Here is a 17612-nt window from a genome sequence, read left to right as displayed (position 1 = left end):
CAGAGCAAGGACAATGGGCCAGATACAGAAACTAAAAAATAAATAGCTGAAATAGAAATTCAATGGATGTTCTTAAGAAGCACAACGGAGATGAAAGAAGGAAAAGTCAGTGAATTAGTACATTAGCAGAAATGATCCAAAAGATATTTGCATTAATACCAAAAGGTCTATGTATTATAATTAGAGTCCCAGGAGGAGAGGAGAGAAAGGATGACACAGAAACATAATTGAATAAGTAATGGATGAAAAGTTCATAAATTTGGTAAAAGAGTCCAGACTCCAAAACCTTAATAAACACCAAGAAAGATTAATATAAAAAACAAACAAAATAAAAATACTTAGGCATATCATAATCAAAGTGCTGAAAATCAACGACAAAGAGAAAATCAACAAAACAATGCTGAGAGAAATTAAAGATGTAAATAAATGGAGAGATTTACCAAGTTAATTGATTGAAAGATTCAGTGTCGTTAAGATGGCAATTGCCAAGTTGATTTATGACTTTAGTACAATCCTAATAATAATTCTGTGCTTTTTCATCAAAATTAGCATGCTGGTTCTAAAATGTTTCTAGAAATGCAAAGAACTTAGAATATTGAAGAAGTCTTGGAAAAAGAAGTCAAGATTATAGACTTATACTACTTGACTTCAAGGTTTACCCTAAAACTACAGTAATCAAGACAGTGTGGTACTGATACAAGTCCATTCCCCCCACCCCCACATAATCAACAAACAAATTGATAGAACAGAGTAAAGAACCAAGAAATAGATCCACATTTACACATTTATTTTCAACAAGGTTGTCAAAGCAACCCACTGGGAAAGGAAATTTTTTCAACAAGTGGTGTTGAAATAACTACTACACCAATTGTCATCAGAAGGATGTAAAACAACTAAAACTCTTATGCATTGTTGGTAGGAGGGGGAAATGATATGAGAGCACTGGAAAAAAATATTTCTAAATAAATATTGAACTCTGGTTAATAACATTTGGGAGAAATCAATATCTACAACTTACTTTGGAACACAATAACAAAATTAATTAAATGAGTTACTAGATGGGTAGAGGAATAGACAGAGAATCAATATGTGGTAAAGAAAATACAGTAAAATGTCAACTGAAGGAACTACGAGGTGAGTATATGCATGTTAATTGTAAAAGTTTTTCAACACATCTCTAAGTCTGAAAATTGTATGATAGACTGTTGAGAACAAACATTGGGATAGTTGGCAAATTTCCCATTAGAGTCCTGGCCCTGGGGAAAGATCCTGGAATCTAGCTGATGTGTAAGGGGGAACAGAGCGGACAAAGGAGGCTTCCGGGTCCAGAAGAAATGGGCTTTCTTTGCTCTATTCTAACTTTGGCAATGAACCTGGGGGCTGGGGCAAAACACATGCAAGTTCCTCTTGCATTCCGTAAAGACCCCTGGCTCATGCTCTCTGCACTTGCCTTGTCTACCAGATGGTGATGCAACAGATCTGTTCTAGAAATCTGCAACTGGAATGGGGCTGTCTGGCACTCTTTACTTCCTACCTACTGAGTGCCGACTGTGTGCTGCTTTGTGTACTAGGCTTTGAGGAGACTATGATGAAATGCATAAAAATGACTCCTGTCCTTTTATTCATCTTACCATTGATAAAACTCAGCTTCTCTTCTACGTTTCTTGTTATTTACACCCTGACCAGAAGACTTACAGGTTCCTTTTATAAGCCATGTTGCCTTTTTTAATTAAGAAAAAAATTTTAATTAATTAATTAATTTTGAGAGAGAGAAACATTGATTTGTTGTTCCACTTATTCATTGGTCGATTCTTGTATGTGCTCTGACCAGGGATTGAACCCACAATCTTGGCATATCGGGACAATGCTTCAACCAACTGAGCTACCTGGCCAGGCTGCCATGTTGATATTTCTTAAGTCTCTGAGTTCAAAAAAGCCTTTTTAATATTGGGCCTGAATATCTCTATCTAAAAAGAAAGAGATTTTTTTCTTATTTTACTCTCTCTGGAGTGAAGCTTGACACAAGAAGATTCCAAAGCCTCGAAATAGCTTAGCAAGAAATTGAACACAGGCCTAGTGACCCAAAGTCCCCTGACAGTCTCCTGAAGTAGGGGTGAGAGGGAAAGGGCACTGGGCAAGCATGCTCAACCCTCTGCCCCACTTCCAACAGAGGTCACACCATTGCCATTCCTTGCCTTAGCACCACAGTCAGAAGTCCTGTCCAAAGATTAGCCCAAGCACATGGCATCAAGGAGAGGTGCCTGGCCTAACGGATAGCTTGACGTGACCTTGAATCCCATGTTACCAATTAAATTGTCCAGCCTCACCTTTAACATACAAAAGAGAAAATTCCTTACTTAAACACCCCCTTTCCCAAGTCTTCTTGGTGGAATGTGAGCATGTTTTGAGCTGATATGTTAATGTGACAATTTGGTTGAGTGACACCACATTCAGTAAAAAGAAAATAGAAATTCGCTGCCTTCATTAGAAAGGCTATTGCACTTTCTGAAAAGTGACTCATCCTTTTGCTTAACTGAATACCTCCCCCTCTGCCAAGTCCAAACTGTCACTTATTTGTCACCTTTGTATGCTTCCACCAGCTCTGGAAACTTTTTAGCAAGGTGACTATTTCCAGCTTCTTTAAGAAAAACATTTTTTAAAAATTGATTTCAGAGAGGAAGGGAGAGGAAGAGATAGAAATATCCATGGTGAGAGAGAATCATTGATCGGCTGCTTCCTGCACACCCCACACTGGGAATCGAGCCCGCAACCCAGGCATGTGCCCTGACTGGGAATGGAGCTGTGACTTCCTGGTTCATCGATTGATGCTCAACCACTGAGCGGCGCTGACTGGGCTATTTCCAGCTTCTTAATGCCCCTCGTCCTGACTGAAATATATTTGCTTCTTTTCTCTACCCTCCTTCCTGCAAAATTTTTACCCCTCAGGAATTTAAATACCTGTTTTCTTTTCAAAGGAGCTGTTTTCCAGACAGGGGGATTCTTGAGAGACAATGATATGGTGCAGGGAAATAGTGTTTGTTTTTTCTGTCCCTCGTGCTGGGCAAGGTGATTGGTGCTTCAGGACTTGCTGAAGCTCTTTGAAAACAGGGCTAGTCAGATTCCAGAGATTTACCTTCTGGAGTGTGAGCATGTCTGGGCAGCGGCTGCATAATTTGGATGGAGTCATCGCCGATGAGGCAGAGTTGGCTCAGCCAGGGAGCACTCGTTGCTCTTTTCAACTCCAGGGCACGGGATGAAGTCACCTTTCTTCTTTTGAAACCAACAGATTCGTCCTGTGAGTCCCTGTCACTTCTGTGAGGACTTGTTTTTTCTGCTGCTGGTCGCCAGGACCTTCTCTCAGGTAAGCAAGCTCTGATTTCGTGGGTTTTCACCCAAGAAAGCTTTATTTGGGGGGCATCTCTGGGTAAAGGTGGAGTCAGGTCCAGGGACTTGGGATTGGGGGAGGAGGCCAGTGGGTTCCCAGCCATCTGGTATCACCCGGGGGGGGCGACGGGCTCTGAGCTGGATGAGGAGCACCCCACGCAGCTGGGTGCGAAAGTAGGGGTGCTCACCGTGGGCAGGGAACTCTAATCCGAGCTTGGTTTCGGTGCCTGTGCTGAGAGTTGTGTAACAGGCACATTGGGGAAGCGCCTACAGGTGGTTTGCTTGGGGTTGGGACTCTCGTACCCCCTTTGCCTTCCTAAGGACTGGCTTTGCGTTTGGGTAGAACTCCTGTAGGATCTCATGACAAAAGCTGATGCGCAGGAAGGCAGCAGCTCTCCCAAGAGCCTTTATTTGCTCATTCGCCGAGGTGAATGCTCCATCTTCCTCAGAGTGGAGGAGACAAAGGGGCCCGCTTCCTGCCCTGACATGCAGGCACCTGTGTAAACAATGGCTGTCCTGCTTGGGGGGGGAGGGGGGCGTGCAGAAGTGTGCAAACACATCTTTGCGCCTGTCTTGGCTTCTAAGAAAATGAGCATGAGTTTTGGGGTGTGTGTGTGTGTGTGTGTGTATGTGCAGGCGGACCTGTGACCTGAGGAACCACTGAAGTCTCCCTGCAGCACTTTCAATGGGTTACATGAGTCACTGTCCCTGATTGAATCAGACATCTCTTATTAGCTTTGGAGGCTCAATAAAGACATCTTGGTTATGATGGAGGCGCCTACAGGGTGATAAATGGCTTTTGGAGAGAGTTGAACCACCGTGAAGTGAAAACATTGAGACTTGCAAAAGCCTTTTATTACCTGACACACAACCCTACTACACATAGTATTTGATATGTTCCTTTTTAAATATAAGTATATATATATATATATATATATATATATATATATATATACACACATATATTGATATATTGATTTTAGAGAGGAAGGGAGAGGGAGAGAGTTAGAAACATCAATTGTGAGAGACAATCATCAACATACTGCTTCCCACATGCCCCCCACTGGGGACTGAGCCTGCAACCTGGGCATGTGGCCTGACCAGGAATCGAACCATGACCTCCTGGTTACAGGTTGATGCTCACCCATTGAGCCACACTGGCCGGTGGTATGTCCATTTTTAACCTCTGAAGGGAGCAAGAATCTCATTAGATAAGGATGTTTTGTTATAAATGCAATTGCATATTGGTTGCCAGCACCTGCTGACACGTTCACCTCTCCCTTGGCGCATCCAGAGTTTATCCTTACCTGAAATCTGCTCCCCGTTTTGTGTCCCTAGCTCAGTGAAAAGCATCTGGTTGTCCATAACAGATTTCTGAACTTCACCCTTGACCTCTCCTTTGTCCTCACATTCCCACATCCAGTTTGACAACACATCCAACAGATTCTGCCTCCATATAATCTCTCAAATTCATGCATTCTTTCCGTTCCATGGCTATTTTCCTAGTTTAACAAGCCCTTATCATCTTCTTCCAGGATTATAGAAACCTCCCACACAGGCTTCCTCTCTTTAGCCTTGCCATCCTGGTGCAGCCAGATGATTCTACAGTGAGTGATCAGCACCTGCACAAACCAATCATCCACTAGCCTGTGATTCTGTCTTCTTAATATCCCGCAAAAATGTTCACATCGCTCCACTCCACTACCACCACCTTGGTCCAACCTACTAATGCTCTTTGCCTTAGTCATTGCAATAACCTTCTAGCTGACCTCCCTGATACCAGGCTCACTTCCTTCCTGACGCATTTTAAACTTCTTATCTTCCCAAGCTTTTAAAGGACATTTTTTTTAAACAAGAGCAGAACTTGAAACACCTGTTCCCCTCTTGGGGTTTAGAAACATCAGCATTTTTATGACTCTTATAGGTCCTTCAAGGAGGGAGGCAGAGAGAATGGGGGTAGGTGAGGGTGGGTGCATAAAGCTCAGGCCTTGGAGCCATGCGGGTCTGCATTTGAATCCCAGCTCCTCCGCTTCTATGTAGCCTTGACCAGGCTGCTGAACCTTCCTAAGACACGTTTTCCTGACCTGTGAAGTGGAAATAATAATGCCTCCTTCACTGGACGAACATAAGGGTTCAATTAGAACCTTTAGGGAAGGCTCTGAAACATAGCAATTAAGAATTTTTACTTCCTTCCCTTTTAAGGCTTATAATCTCTAACCATCATATATCTTGTGAGCATTCGTGTGTATGTACATGTATAATGACCTGTTTTCGGCACAGTAGGAAGGAGGAGTGGCAAAGAAACACATGAGGACTCTCTTAAGGAATTTGCCTTTACTCAGGGAAGCAAAGCAAATATAAATAGTATAAAAACATCTATAACACAAGCATTCTGCAATTGTCATGTGTACAGCAGCAGTCAAGTAGATAAGCAGGGAGGGCTTGCATACACAGATCAGATCTGTGAATACCTGCAGGCAGAGGGTGAGTAGATCTATATCAAGGAATTTTTAGATTTAGGTTTTTTGAGGACTTAAAATTCACTGGCCTCTCTGATGTTGAAATAAAACTTCCCAGAAAGCGTTATACTTACAAGTGATTTAAGGATATATGGATTAGTGTTTAAGTGACTTGACTCATTCATTCATTCACCAAGTACTTACTGAGTGCCTACTCTGTACCAGGTCCTATGTTACACAATTTACTTGCTACTCTTCCATGGGACATGGATGATAGCTCTCCTCCTCTTGAATTAGGGCTAGCTTTAGGGACTTGTTTGACCAATGGGATAAGAAGAAAGTGACATTTGGGGACTCCCATGGCTAGGTTCTAAGAAGCTTTGCTGCTTCCTCTTGGGTTGTCTTGGCTCACTCATTCTGGGCTGGGAGCCAACCACGATATAAATTCATGTGCTGGCAACCTGGCTGTCTGGGGGTGGGAGGCGGGGAGAGAAGAGAAAAACCCAGATTTGCAGTGTTTGTTCGTTTTCATGGTAAAAATACTACCTTCCACTATGGCCAATTTCCAGCTACCAAAGCGACAACACTGAATGCAGGGTTGGAAAGAAACACACAGAATCAGCTCTGACATGTTGGTACAAGCCAGCCCCAGTGCACGACCACTAATTACCCTGAGACCACCACGCTGTGAGGAACCCCATGCTAGCTGGTGGGGAGGCTCCATGCAGACAAGCCCAGGCGGCCCCAGGCTTTCCAGCCACTCAGATTTAGGCCCCAGGGAGGAAGCCTTCCAATGACTCCAGACGCAGCCAGACCTCAACTGTGTGAGAGCCCCCGAGTGAGACCAGCTCGGCTCAGCCCAGGCAGCCCACAGAACCCTGGGAGATGACCATGTGCAATGTGTGCTATCGTTTGCAGGCAGTTCGCTTCACAGCAATAGATAACTGGAAGGAAGTGGTAGTCTTGCTTAGAAGCAAGCCTCGATCAAGCCCCCCGGGTGTGTGCAGGAGTAGAGGAATCTGTCCAGAAAGTCCTTTGTCCTTGAATATTCTCAGGCCTTAGACACTAAGGAAGGAAATGTTTTAGTTTTAAAAACCTGAGAAAGAGGCTCGATTACTTTACTAACTGGCTTTACCCTTATAACTAAATCAGTGGAGGGGGAAAATACACACACACACACACACACACACACACTTTTCTCTCATCATCTGCCTCCATCACTTACCCACCTAACTATTCATGCTCAGCTCTTCAGGAAGATCTCCTTTACCTGCCCTTCCAATGCTGCTCCATCCTCCACATGGGATTTGTTGGGGGAAGCAGGCAGAGCAGAAAAAATATGACGTCAAATGCCCAGAGCCCTGCGGTCTGGTGGAAAGCTAGTGAGACTCCTGTAAAAGAGCAGCAAACAGGAGAATTTAAAATAAGCTTCAGGGAAGACGCATGGAATAGTGGTTAGAGCCTGAATTTAGAAATCAGATGACCTGGGTTGTGATCTGGATTCTGACATTTTCCAGTTGGCTGACCTTGGAAAGTATCTAGATATCTCTCTTCTCAATTTCTTCAACTTCAAAATCTGGATAAGAATGCCATCTCACAAAGTTCTCGTGGAGATTTAAATGAGATGATATTTGTGAGCGCTTAGCATAGTGTCTATCACACCGTGCTGACTGAATAGCAGTCACCAGTAGTAGTAGTGATGGTGTTGGTGTCTCACTGATGGTACTATTGCCACAAATTCCAAAGCCACGGGCTCCCTGGCAAGCCTAGAGCTCCAATCAGTCACACTATAGGTGCCCAAGATGTGTTCAATAATTGTTCAAATCAAACCAAATATCTATATGTGAATACTTATTCTACTGCCATTTTTTCTCTTGTCTTCCAAACATATATTCAAATGCTTAAAAAGCATAATTATGCATTATTTTCCCTATATCTTTTTTGTGGCTTAATTAATTAATTAATTTTCATTATCTTTATTATTGAAAGTATTACAGATGTCTCCTTTTTTCCCCATTGGTCCCCTCCACCCTGCACCTGCCCCCCAAGGCCTTCACCGCACTATTGTCTGTGTCCATGGGTTATGCATAAATGCATATAAATATAAATTCTCTGGTTAATCTCTCCCTGTGCCACCACTCCCTCTCCCTCCCCTCGCCTTCCCTCTGAGATTTATCAGTCTGTTTCCTGCTTCTGTGCCTCTGGATCTATTTTGTTCATTAGATTCCACATATGAGTGAGATCATATGATACTTGTCTTTCTCTGACTGGCTTATTTTGCTTAGCATAATACTCACCAGGTGCCTCCATGCTGTAAATCCCCTATATCTTAAACAATATGAACTGAGACCATATTTTCCAATTTCTTATAAGTCCTCTTCTTACCTTCTACTGTGTAGCAGGTAGTTGAGTAGCTTATTGCTCAAAACATATTAACTATTATTATTTTTTAAAAATTCTATTTAAGGAGAAATTAAAGTTGGGGGACTTGTAGCCAGGAAGGTCCAGAAATGTCAGGTTCCCCTGTTTACACATGCCATCACTTTAGTAGGGTAGTCAAAATGAAGGGTAACAGAATTCTTGAGAGAAAAATGTGTTAAGTTCTCCTTTATTTATATTTTGTGAATAAGAGTTACTGAAATTTCAATCTATGAACTTGTCTCATTAAATTTGTGGTTGGTCTAGTCATATGGATATTTTAAACAAAGAATAATACAAACTTTCTGACTATTAAAGAAAAACTGATTCGTGTATTTTTAAAAAATACTTTTATTACAAAATATTAATAGATTCATGAGTGTGTGCCTGCTTCACCCAGCCTCTCCCAGTGTTTACATTTTGCATAACTATCAAAAGCAGGTCATGGACATTGATGCAATCACAGACCTTATTTGGATATGATCAGTTATACATGTACTCATTTGTGTGTCTGTGTATAATTGAACATAATTTTTATCATGCTAACTTCATTAAACTATTCCCACAATCAAGATATTAAAGTACATGAATACCACAGGCTCTCTATACTATCCTTTTGTATCCATTCCCTTCCTTTTTTAATTTAGTTTTTTAATTTTGTTTTATTGCTTAAAGTATTACAAAGAGTATTACATATGTCTGCTTCCCCCCCGCCCCTTGACATTCCCCCGGCCTCCCCTACCCCCGAGTGTCTTATGTCCATTGGTTATGCTTATATGCATGCATAAGCCAGTCAATGAAAGAAAAATACCACATGATCTCACTCATTTATGGATAATAAAGACCATTATAAACTGATGAACAAAAATAGATACAGAGGCAGAGCAGCATCGAACAGACTGTCAAACTACAGCGGGAAGGCTGGGGAGGGCTGGGGGGCAAGGGGGGGGTAAGAGATCCATTCCCTTCCTTAACCCTTTGAAGTCATTCATCTGTTGTCCATCTATATAATTTTATTTCATGAATGTTTATAAATGGAGACATACAGTATTTATATGCATGGGCTCTACTTTTTTTCACAGCCTAATTTTTTGAGATCCACCAAGTATGTATCGATAGTTGGTTCTTTTTTATTGCTGAGTAGTATTCCACAGGTATGGCTGTACTACAGTTTAATTATTCACCCGTTTACCCACTGGGGCAGAGGGGCTATCACAAATAAAGCTGCTTGAGCAGGTATTTGTATGCAAATTTCTTCAGGAACATAAATTGTCATTTCTCTGGGATAAATTCCCAAGAGTTTTAAAAGGAAGTGCCAAACTGTTTTTCCAGAGTGGCCATTACCTTTTGCAATACATGAGTGACAGACTTTCTCTGCATCCTTGTCACAGTTTGACGTCATCCCTATTTTTTATTTAGCCATTCTGATAGCTGGGTGGTGATACCTTGTGATTTTTAATTTGCATTTCCCTAAAGGTTTCTGGTATTGGTCATCTTTTCACATATTTATTCACCCTCTATATATCTTCTTCAGTGAAATGTTTGTTAATGTATTTTGCCCATTTTCTGGTTGGATAGTTTGCTTTTTACTGTTGAGTTTTGCTAGTTCTTTATATATTCTAGATACACATTCTTTTTCAGATGTGTAGTATACAAATATTTTCTCCCACTCTGTAAATTTTTACTTCATTCTCTAATAGAATCTTTCACAGAGCAAAAGTTTTAAATTTTGATAAAGTCCAATTTATCAGTTTTCCCTTTTATGGACTCTTATTTTTTTCTAAGAACTCTATGGTTTTACATTTAAATCTGTAATCCATTTTGAGATCATTTTTATATGAGGAGTCAGGTTTAGGTTGAAGTTCATTTTCTTGCCTTTGTATGTCCAATGGCTCTAGCACTGTTTGATAAAAAGGCTAGCTCTTCTTCATTGAATTGGTTTTGAACCTCTGTCAAAAATAAATTGAGTATATTCATATGACTCTACCTCTGGGCTTTCCACTCTATTCCATTAACCCATGTGTCTCTCCCTCTGACAATACCACACCATCTAGGTTACTCTACATGCTATCTAGAAGCCACATAATAAAACAGACAGCAGGCAGCGTGATTCTTCCCATGTTGGTGTTCTTTCTCAAAATTGCTTTGGCTACCCTCAGGCCTTTCACTGTTCGTATAAATGTTATAAAACGCTTGTCTTTGCCTACAAAAACCTTGCTGGGATTTAGATAGGAATCCTGGTAAACGTGTAGTTTAATTTGAAGAGATGACATCTTTGCTACGTAGCGTCTTCTAGTCCTCAAATATGAGAAATTTCTGCCATTACTCATGTTTGCTTGGTTTCTTCCCTCAGCATTTTGGGATGTTCAGCATGAAGGTCCTGAACATATTTTGTTAAATTTATAGTTAAGTATTTTATTTGGAACAATTGAAAATGGCATTGCATTGTTACATTTCATTTTTCATGTATAAATTTAGTATATAAAAATACAATTATTTTTTCTATTATTTACTACCCAGCTTTGTTGAGGTCTGATTGAAAAATAAGCATTGCTTATATTTAAAGTGTACAGCATGCTGTTTGATATAATATGCATTATAAAGTGATTATCATAATCAAGCTAATTAATATATCCATCAGCTCACATAGTTACTATGTGTATGCGTATTTGTGTGCTGAGAACATTTGAGAAAGCTTACTGAAGATCTCACTCTTAGCAAATTTCAAGTATATAATACATTATGATTAACTGTAGACACAGGCTATACATTAGGTCTCTAGAATTTATTCACCTTGTAGCTAAAAGTCTGTACCCTGTGACCTATATCTCCCGGAAATAGAATTAATAATTTGTTTATTGATAGTAAATCCTGTAATTGTGCTGAATTCATCTATTAGTTCTAGTTTTCTTGTAGATTCATTGGGATTTTCTATATAGACCATCCTTTCATGTGAAAATAGAGATAATTTTAATTTTCACTTTCCAATCTGTTTGACTTTAATTTCTTTTTCTTGCCTTATTTTGCTGGCTAGAATTTTCAAAACTATGTTGAGGTAGAGTGGTGAGAACACACACCCTTGTCTTGTTCCTATTCTTAGAGGAAAAGCATTCAGTCTTTTATCATTAAATAAGGTGTTAACTGTAGATTTTTTGTAGATGTTCTCAATCAAGTTGAGTAAGTTTCTATACTTACTTGGTTGAAAATTTTTGTCATGAATGAGTATTGGATTTTGTTCCATGTTTTTTTTCCTGCAAGAATTGATATGATCATATTATTTTTCACCTCTAGAATTGAATGATTTTTAAATATTGAACAAGCTTTGCATATCTAGAATAAGTTCCACTTGGTCATGGTATATTATAGGTGGTTTATAAAGAACTACTGGATTCAATTTATTGATATTTTATTGGGAATGTTTGTATCTCAGTTCATGAGAGTTATTGATTTGTAGTTCTCCCTTTTTGTATTGCCTTTGATTTTTGATATCAAGGAAATACTGGCCTCATAAAATGAGATACAAAGTGATTCCTTCTCATCTATATTTTGGAAGAGCTGGTGTAAAATTGGTGTTAATTCTTCTTTAAATACTTGGTAAAATTTTCCAGTGAAATCATTTGGATCAAGAGATTTCTTTTTCAGGAACTTTCAAATTATAAATTCAAACTTTTTAATAATTGTAGACTATTCAGATTATCAATTTCATCTTGGTTGAGTTTTCATTCTTTATGGTTTCAAGGCATTAAGCTATTTTTTTTGAAGTTGTTGAATTTAATATGATAAAGTTGTCCATAGATTTTGTTATTATCCTTTTAATGGCTACAGGATCTGTAGCAATACCTACAGTTTCATTCCTGATGTTGGTAATTTATATCTTCTTTCATTTTATCCTTATCAGTCTAGCGAGAGTTTTATTGATCTTACTGATTTCTTTTCCTACAACAACCAGCTGTTTGTTTTACTGATTTTCTCTATTGTGTTCCTGTTTTCAGTTTTCATTTATTTCTATTGTTATGTTTTTTATTTCCTTCCTATCTAGTGAGGTTTTTTTTTTTTAAAAAAAATTATTTTTGCTATTGTCTAAATTTACATTTTTCATTTGGTCCTTTTTCAGAACTTTTTTTTTAACTAAAACATTATATTTTTACATTAGTTTCAAGAGGATCCATAATTGTTTACCGAAGCCCATTTATAATGGCTGCTTTAACATCCTTGTCAGGTAATTCCAGCCTCTGATTTATAGCTCAGTACGGCATTGGTTGTCTTCTCTCGTTCAACTTGTATTTTTCCTGGTTCTTGGTATGTTGAGTGATTTCCAAATATACTTTGGGAAATTTTGATGTTATGATAGGAGATGCTTGATCCTATTTAAACATTTTATTTTTGTAGGTAGTCACCCTATTCAGACTTAGAGTGTAGGTCCTTGCCTACTTTTGTAAGCTCTAGTTCCAATGACAATTTGTTGTCAGAGTTCTTACAGCAGTAACATGGGTTACTATTTGGGCTCCTGCATTATTCCTCTGGGCTGCTTGGTGGGTGTGGGGCAGGTGATGGATCCCACTCAGGCTCTATGATGCTGTCTCAGGTGTGGGACAGAGACCCCTACTGATGCTGATGAAGATGTGGACCACTGCTATTCTGGGCGTAGGGTGGGGATCCTGCTGCAGGGCAGGGAATGAGTTAGCTCTACTCAATTGCAGCTGTAGGAGATCAGTCTCTTGGTCCTGTCACTGCCTAACTGGAGGTCAGGGATGTATCTTCCCACTAGGTCTCTGCTGGGTGCGTCCTTTCCCTGTCCTTTGGTCACAGAGAGAAGGCTTTTCTTGTCTTTTTTTTTTTAATTTTTTGTCTGTTGTTTTGGGTTGTAGGCCTCCCTGGTGCCCAGTATGGGATATATGGTAGATAAGAAGAAAACCTGGGAAAATCACCAATGGTTTCTTGAGTTCTGAGGTCCATAGCCAGTCAGCCTTCTGTTTTCCATCTTCTAGGCTCCTTTTATGATAGTCTGTTGAGTTATTTCCAGGGTATTTAGTTAAATTTAGAGGAGACAAGTGAAGAGAAAAGAGTCTATAATATCTTGTCCCTTATCAAACTTTTAAAATTAAAAAATGAGACTAGCCAGAAAAAAAATTTGGGGGGAGGGAGAAAAGAAATGTAGGAAAGGAAGTTTAGCCGTACTAGATATTCGAGCTGCTCCAATATACAATAATTAAAATATTGTTGCAACATTAGAGACATCAATGGAGGAGCATAAAGAATCCAGAAATAGAGCCAACAAGCATGGCAATGTAGCATTTAAACCTAGTGGTATTGGGAGAAGACTGCCACTTGGAAAGGAAAATTAAGCTGGATCCCTATCTCTAATAAATCCCAGAGTGATAAAAAATATTAATATCTTTCTATATAAAAAGCTAAGACATTTGTCTGATTGTCTGACCGACCGACAGACTGACTGACTGACGGCCGGCCGGTACATATGACGCTCACTGGCAATTTAAAAATAAACGTTGACTCGCGCACGCACACATGCACAATACATATAAAACTCTCACTGGCACTAATCGCACGCAACGCCATAATATGTCTGAAGACCAACTATTGCACAATGTATCTCTGAAGCAGAAAGAAAGCCATGTCGTTGACAGAATATTGTTTAGTTATTAATCAATTTATCTATTATTTTCATATATATTTTACTAATTTTCTTTCATCTCTGACACTTCTATTACAGAGAAAGGGCAAATAGCAATATTAAAATATTTTGTATTTTAATTTTATAATACTATATTATATATACTATTTTGACATGTGATTTTTTTGCAGTAATGTAATTACCACACGAATCTTTCTTCTAATTAATTTCCTCTTAATGTGCATGAATCCGTGCACCAGGCCACTAGTGATACAATAAAAATAATTTTAAATGGGTAAATTATTTAATAGTCTTAAAATAGAAACGACCTTCTCAGGCATGACACCAAACTCAGAACCTATACAGAAAAAGACTGATACATATAATTACATGAAATATTGATGAAAACAGTATAAGCAAAATAAAATACAATGACATATGGAAAAAATCATTCACATAGTGTACATAACATAGCAAAATATGTTTTCTTAAGCTTTAAGTAGTACATTCAACAAGAAAAATAAATTGAGTAGAAATGGGCCAAGCACACGAATAGCCTGTTCAGAAGAAAAGGAATACAAATGGCCTATAAACATAACAAAAGAAAATGGACTTCCAAATATAGAAGCACAAATTAAAAGTGAGAAAACCTTTTTATCTAAAAAATTACAATAATAATAAATATGCATTGTAAAAAGGTAAAAAAACACACATAAAGGGTATGATATTAAATATTTCCTTCTAAGCCTTATCATACTCCCAAGCTTGAAACTGCTCCTCTTTCCCTAGCTGTAGTAAAAGTTTGCTATTCCTTCCAGCCCTTCCTCTCTGTGATTAGAAGTGTGTGTGTGTATAGTATGCAATTTTTCTGCTAGAAACCCAAGCCTATAATAAGGGCATATTCTGTATATCAGTCCTAGATCACTTTTGCAATTTCTGTTGTGGTTGCCCTCTAGGATTGCTTGGGGAGCTTTTAAGAAATGCAGATGGCCGGGCCCTGCCCTAGAGATTCTGATCGGTGTCTGGGAGCGGGCCTGGGCACAGGCATGCTTTGAAAGTGCCCCAGGTGGCCCTAATGTGCAGTCACGCTGAGAACCACGGCTGTAGATGATGTGAGGCTTCAAAGAGTCCCCAGAAGGCCACTGTGATGAGGTCTTTTCAGAATAATTACTTAGGAATGCAACCCAAAGTGATCCATCACTCCTCTGCCGGGCTCACTGTTGGCATGGGCCTGAATGTAAACACAGTCCGGAGGGGAGAGGTGGAAAAGACCTTTGCTCAAAAGTGTGTGAAAGCTTCCATCTCTGTGGTAGGCCTTGGTGTTGAGAGGCAAGGCTCCCTCAGAACATACGGGATTCTTATAATCTGGTCATGACCACAAGAGATACAGGAATCTCTTGGAAAACCAGAAACAGCAAAACAGCTGCTCCTCCGGAGCCCACACTGTGGTTGGTTCTGAAAGGTTCCAACTGAGCTCCGGGAACCAGCGCTATTTAAAGACCTTCCCACAGGAGGCTTCCAAAGGTCTTTCATCTGGAGGCCTGCTCTGTTCAAATAAAGTGGCTTTTGGAAGGCTGATCTGGAAAACAGATCGGAGAGGAACCTGAAGAAGGCTGAGGATGGACTGGAACCCAGTATTATTACTGCTCATTCTGCCCCTTGTGTGTCTTCTTCCCATGCTTCTCCCCATCAGCTGCCTCTGTACTCCTGACAGAGGGCCTGATTGGCCCAGCTGGTCCACAGGGTCTGTCCCTGGTTGGGTAGGAGTTTCCATGTCAGGTGACTACGTCAGTGGATGGAATGGTTCAGAGAGTCATGCTCCCACTCTTGGTCAGCTGGGCCAGACCAAGGCAATTTCCCTTAGAATGGGAGAGTGGATAGTACATCCACCATGATTAATCTGTCCAGTGAACCACCAAGTCAGCCCTCTGGGAATGTTTAATTGGAGGATGGTTCTCAATGGGTATGAAACTGCCTAAATTCAAGGAAAGATCCTAAGGGGAAACCTATCAGGAATGCATAGATGGATGGCCCTTGCACTGTGAACATCTCCAGAGGTTGTTTCTGGCTCCATGAATTTGGACTTTCAAAAGGTGTCAACAGCCTAGGACAGTGATGGTGAACCTTTTGAGCTCGGCATGTCAGCATTTTGAAAAACCCCAACTTAACTCTGGTGCCGTGTCACATATAGAAGTTTTTTGATATTTGCAATCATAGTAAAGCAAAGACATATTTTTGATATTTATTTTATATACTTAAATGCCATTTAACAAAGAAAAATCAACCAAAAAAATGAGTTCGCGTGTCACCTCTGACACGCGTGTCATAGGTTCGCCATCACTGGGCTAGGAGGTCAGGAGAATGGAATTCATTTTCTCTTGGGATTTGATCTGTGCTGAGTGGCTAATGAGCACTTGAGGTGTGGCTACTATAAAATGCCATGTGCTGTGAGTGAAAATACACACCGGATTTTAAAGCATTGATGTGAAAAAAAATCTAATATTCTCATTACTCATTTTTATATTGAGTATATGTCAAAATACTGTTTTAGATATAGTGGTTTAAATAACATATATTATTAAAATTACTTTCACCTGTATTACTTTTTTTACATGTGGCTATTTTTAAATGATTCATGTTGCTCATGTTATCTTTCTGGTGGGCAGCTGGGTTAGACGGTGACCGATATTCCCCCTGCACAGGTGTGGCTGTAAGATCTGAGTGTGAACAACAGCCCTTTGCCGTGGGACCCACGTCAATATCCTATTCTTGGTTCATAATCAGAGCCGTGGCGGTTTATCTCATTCTGGCTCTTTGTCTCTTTGCCTCATAGGCTGCAGCCTGGCTCCCTGTCTCAGATAGAACCACTTAATCTTCTCCTGTGGGTTCCCAACATTCCACACGCAGGCAGCCTTGTTCTGGGCTCTGCCCCAGCAAGTCCTTACAGGAGTTTCCTCTGCCTCTTTGCCTCTGTTATTCTGTCTGCCTAGCTTCCCCCCTCCCTTTCTAGCCCTGGCATGTTGCACATTGTTGGTGTTTGTACTCTTACCCACTTTGCACAGGCCCTTTTCTGGGGCAGTGCGTTCTAGCCCGCAGCTTTCCTTCGGGGACAAATGGCTGCTTTCTAATGCCTGGTCGCAGTTCATCCTGTTTCCCCATGGAATGAAGTTTGCAGATGGGACTCTCACTTCCAGAAGTGTATCTACTTTAAGAGTTAATAATGATGATCATGAAAACAACGGCTATTGCCATTTATTGAGTTGTATCACTGGCGAGGGTCTATACTAGGTATATTACATATCTTTGCATTTAATCCTTAAACAAACCCACAAAAAGGTATATTATGATCCCCTATTACAGATAGGCTCAACATTATATGCCTTGCTCACAGATCACTGCGAAGAAATGGTGGACCTGGGATGTAAATCTAGATCTGTTCGCAAAGTCCTTGCTGTTCCCCACCGCATTTATACTGCCTCCCACATGCTATGTCACCTCCCAAGTTGAGCAACTCCAAGTTGCAATTCAAGCTGCATAGCAGGTGATATCTATAAGCAAATTTGCTGAATGATAACAGTGCTATGCATTGTGCACTGTTTTGATGATTCTCCAGTTGCATTTGATATTCATAAAACTCTGGTAAGGATGGAATAAAGGATTTTATGGGCCCTGTTTCACCCACTAGAAAAACTGAGCTGCAGAGAGATGAAGTGATTTGT

General features: G+C 40.0%; 1 protein-coding gene across 2 annotated transcripts in view; it reads left to right on the top strand.

The window, feature by feature from the left end:
- The first annotated feature begins 3258 nt into the window (after window positions 1-3258).
- AMOTL1 (angiomotin like 1) overlaps window positions 3259-17612 on the top strand; it is a 147463-nt gene continuing 133109 nt past the window's right edge. Inside the window, exon 1 of one of the 2 annotated variants that reach the window (XM_059708115.1) lies at window positions 3259-3361. The gene's annotated coding sequence lies outside the window, so the exon portion shown is untranslated. The remainder of the gene's footprint in view (window positions 3362-17612) is intronic. The other variant, XM_059708111.1, reaches the window with a different exon arrangement.

The sequence above is a fragment of the Myotis daubentonii genome, chromosome 9, assembly GCF_963259705.1.
Source record: "Myotis daubentonii chromosome 9, mMyoDau2.1, whole genome shotgun sequence".
Lineage (NCBI taxonomy): Eukaryota > Metazoa > Chordata > Mammalia > Chiroptera > Vespertilionidae > Myotis > Myotis daubentonii.
The sequence above is the reverse complement of the archived record's forward strand: the minus strand, read 5'-3'. Positions and strand labels throughout refer to the sequence as shown.